Source organism: Procambarus clarkii, unplaced genomic scaffold, assembly GCF_040958095.1.
Source record: "Procambarus clarkii isolate CNS0578487 unplaced genomic scaffold, FALCON_Pclarkii_2.0 HiC_scaffold_345, whole genome shotgun sequence".
Lineage (NCBI taxonomy): Eukaryota > Metazoa > Arthropoda > Malacostraca > Decapoda > Cambaridae > Procambarus > Procambarus clarkii.
In genome coordinates, this window is record NW_027189378.1 from 233,246 (window position 1) to 237,728 (window position 4,483).

At 41.7% G+C, this 4,483-nt stretch overlaps 1 non-coding gene across 1 annotated transcript; it reads right to left on the reverse strand.

Annotated features, from left to right (window-relative positions):
• Positions 1–217: 217 nt before the first annotated feature.
• LOC138361397 (5S ribosomal RNA) lies at positions 218–336 on the reverse strand. Its single transcript, XR_011226951.1, has one exon. It is a non-coding gene; the product is annotated as a 5S ribosomal RNA (ribosomal RNA).
• Positions 337–4,483: the final 4,147 nt, after the last annotated feature.

The window sequence follows — 4,483 nt, forward strand, 5'->3', positions numbered from 1 at the left end:
TATATATATATATATATATATACAACATGTTTTGTTTTGGTTGTTTGTTTTTGTATAAAGCCTCACACACTATATTAAGCGAGTTTGTTTTAAACATGACATACATATTAATTCATTTTACCAGGCCTTATTCCACACAACTCCGTGAATTTCCCGTGGAGCCAGCCATTCAAACAAAAACAAACGAAACAAAACAAAACAAAACAAAAAACATTATTGCCAACAGCATTTGGTGTTCCCAGGCGGTCACCCATCCAAGTACTAACCAAACCCAACGTTGCTTAACTTCGCTGATCGGACGAGAAGCGGTGTTCTCAACGTGGTATGGCCGTTGGCATGAGACTGCCTACACATTGTGGCTAATAACCAACTCTTTTTAGTCATCACGGCAGGATACGGACCTTCTTGTGGTGTCTTAATGGTAATTGTATCCTAACATATTTTTGTCTCCTTGGCATGGATATTTAACATCGTTTATTCAGTCTTGGGTTTATGTTCTTTCGCCATTTACAGACATTTTACATCTACCTACTTCCTCAGCCTACCCTGCCAATTTCTAATGAATTTGTGGATTTTCTTTTGTAATACATACATGTGTGTGCTCATCTGCTCTTCAGTTTTTATGATATTTGTCTCATCTGTCCTGCTTTATGATACTTTTACAAAGAACATGAACAAATGCTTCTATTTTAGAGAAGATATGGGATCCAGGTTTCGGAGCCGTAAAACCAACCGTCGTGATTGGTGGACGAGTTGCCAGGTTGCAGCTTCTGTACCGTGCCGGCACATAAATAGGTTCGGCTCAAGCGGCGGCAGCATCATTCCCCCGTGACTGTCTGAGCGTCTCTCATCACCTTGGTTATCTCATCATCATCATGGTAGAAGCAAAGCCTACCAAGAAGGCTGCGGCTGCTGCTGCTGTGGTGGCCACCACCAGGAAACCTCGCGTCCAGGTTGCTCACCCGAAAACTAGTCAAATGGTTCTAGCCGCGGTCGCAGCACTCAAAGACCGTAAGGGCTCGTCTCTACAAGCAATCAAGAAGTACGTTGTTGCCAACAACAAAGTCGAGGCTGCCAAGATCGCCATTTACATCCGAAGATTTCTCAAGAAAGCAGTGGCTGACGGCATTCTTGTTCAGACCAAGGGAAGTGGAGCTAGTGGATCATTCAAGCTGGCCGTAGCAGAGAAGAGGGCCGTTCTAACTCCCAAGAAAGCCACCACAACCAAGAAACCATCTACAGCAGCAAAGAAGGCCGTGGTAACTCCCAAGAAAGCCGCCACAAGCAACAAACCACCTACAGCCTTGAAAAAGAAGCAGCAGCAGCAGCTTGTTGTTGGGAACAAAAAGCCCAAAATAAAGAGAGCTTCAAAATCTCCCAAACCACCCAAGGCAAAGAAAGCTGTCAAGAAAACAACAAAGGCAAAATAAACGACGACATGCAAGCAGCATGAATACACATGACAATAAACATCCAGGCCTCCCCCCTCAGTGGAGGGGCCTCATATGATTCCAAAAAGAGTTTAGTTTTGTAGACAAATAAATCATTACTTTTGGGGTAGATTTACTCTGTATATTATATATATATATATATATATATATATATATATATATATATATATATATATATATATATATATATATATATATATATATATACACACATACATGGGTGAGGTGATATGGTACCAAAGTTTTGGGTGAGGTGATTGACATTTACACAAGATAAAACACGAACCAATGGGAATAAAAACATAAGAATGGAAGTAACTGCAGAAGGCCTATTGGCCCATAACACAAGCACTTCCTCTTGATGCTTCTATATTGGTTCGGAGTCTTGAAGCTATAATATATATATATATATATATATATATATATATATATATATATATATTGTGACGATAATCTCCTTCAAGAGATTGAGCCTGCTCTTCCCTCCAAAATTACGTCTTCACAATTATATAAAAAGACTATGGAAGAAATGTCCAACAACGACAACAACACCAGCACCAGCAAGGCTTGCCAGGGTGAGCAGAAACGTATGCAACCAGCCACCTGTTCGACCTCCAACCACCAAACTACCCGTTGATCGCTACGGCTCCGCTGATTGGTCGCCGGTCTGGCTGCACCTGCACTCGCCCCCAATACTACCTGATGTCTGGGGTCGCCCCAACATCAGTCCTCAGAATGTTCCGTGCTTTCGTAGCCAGCACTCCTCCCAGCTAGACGTTAGCGTGTACTGAGAGAGGTGGTGGCTTTAAGCCAATATTCCAGCACCTCCCACTTAACTTTTGTGTTGCACTTCTTATTTTGCCTTAACGTAACTTTTCATTGTGTCATTTAAGTATTCTTATTATTTTGATTCATTGATTTTATTATACATATTTGTTTGTGCATTATTTTCATGTTTTGATTTATTTAACGTAATTAAAATTTCATTGTTAAAGTTTTACTTGTGTTTTGTGTGTCTTCTCCTTACCTTACCACAGACGAAGTTCCAGTTTTTCTATTTTTTTTTATAACTATGTGACGAGGCCATACCCCTAGCCTTAAACAGCCGAACACCAACGCGTTACCGTCACAAGTTATATGGGGGCCCTGTCCTAGGAGCCTCACTCAGGTACTGGTGCCAAGTGGTAATTTATGGTAAGCGTATTTAACTTTGTTAACGTAGCTTTACTATTTTTCATTCAATTTCATTTTTTATAAGGTGCGGTGTATTGTGCATTACGAGAGTAACATATAGTGAAGGTGAGACAACTTTGGATTACGTGGTGACTGTAGGCCTCAGTCATACTCTTAATTGGTCATCTCTCCCTCCTTGTTATTACTCGTATTTACCATCTATGTCCCTTGAATATTTCTCATTCTGACAGATCATCATATTGGTACCCTGGTACTGTGGTCTGCCCCGGGTCAAGAGTACCCAATCTTCTGCAATCTGACTGTAGGAGGACAAAGAGGGCCATAGTTCCTCTAGCTCGAACTTTAGTTGCTGAATTGGGACCTCAGCAGCAGTTCTCGTCACAAGTTGACACCTCGCACCCCTACACGTCAGTCAGAGATGATGATACATACAACGGTAGGGAATTAGCTTATTTTTTCAGAGCACAAAAGTTCGCTAATTCTGTAAGTATCATATTAAATTCAGTAGGAAAAACTTGCTTTATGTCCTATAGAGACTTGGCAAGGTATGCCTACATCCTTGGACTACCAATTTTACTTTTGAAGCATTTAACTGTTTCATTTGTTTTCGAAACTTTGTTTCATTTGTTAGTAGGATTTTCTTGCCCTTATTCTCTTACATGAGTACCGGGTACAAGATTTCCTGCGCCCTTGATTTAATTTAATATCTTTCACTTAACGTTAAATTGTTAAAGATCACACAGGATAGGTACCAGTTGCCACGTTGTCCTGTTTCTGACATTTCATTATTGAACATTCGTGTACCTTTATTTGCTAATTTCACCATGTTTCGTCTCCAAACTTTCCGTGCAAATCCAGCAGGTGAAATAGGGACTTTAAGTCGTGCCAAGAGGACTGAACTACAAACTCTTGCACATGAGTATCAACTAGAAGTTCCCTACCAAGCCAACAAAAATGACCTACACAACCTGTTGCTGGATTACTATTTAGAGCAAGGTAAGATAGACTCTGAAACTCATGAAACTTACTATATTGCAGATAAAACTGATTTGGCAACGCTGAAACTCAAACTAGAGCTGGCCAAGATTGAACGTGAGCAGCAAAGGGAAGCCCGTGAACAGCAAAGGGAAGCAGCTGACATACGAAGGGAAGAGATCGCCCTCAAGGAACGTGAGTTGGCAATGCTCCGTGAACGTGAACGAGTACAGCTTGAAACACTCCAGGAGCGGGAACGCTTACAGCTTGAAACCAAACAACGCGAGTTGGAAATACAACGCGAACATGACAAGCAACAAGCGACTCTGGCTCTTGAGTGTCGTCAACGGGAATACACGTTGGAAACTTCACACCTCGCTCAACGCCAGCAAGCTACTGCCAATCTTCCCGTCAGTTTTAATATATCACATGCAAGTAAGTTAATGCCATCCTTTGTAGAAGCAGAAGTTGATGTTTTTTTCACCACCTTTGAAACCCTTGCTAATCAACTCAGTTGGCCTGTCGACCAATGGGCCACACTTCTCAGAGTCCATCTTACAGGTAGAGCTGCAGTCACACTCAGTACTTTGGCGTCTGAGAATGACTACTACACTCTGAAACAAGCAGTGTTAGACGCCTACCTACTTTCCACCGAAAGTTATAGAAGGAAATTCCGTGACCACCTGAAGGCAAGTACCACTACCTTCCTTGAGTTTGCTAACACGAAACGGAGGTATTTCATGAAATGGCTGGAAGCAGCACATGTCTCTACTTTTGCAGAACTCGTCAACCTGATGCTTGTTGAAGAATTCTTGAGACGTGTGCCGCCTCCTGTCCGCCTCTACTTAGCAGATAAAGAAGAA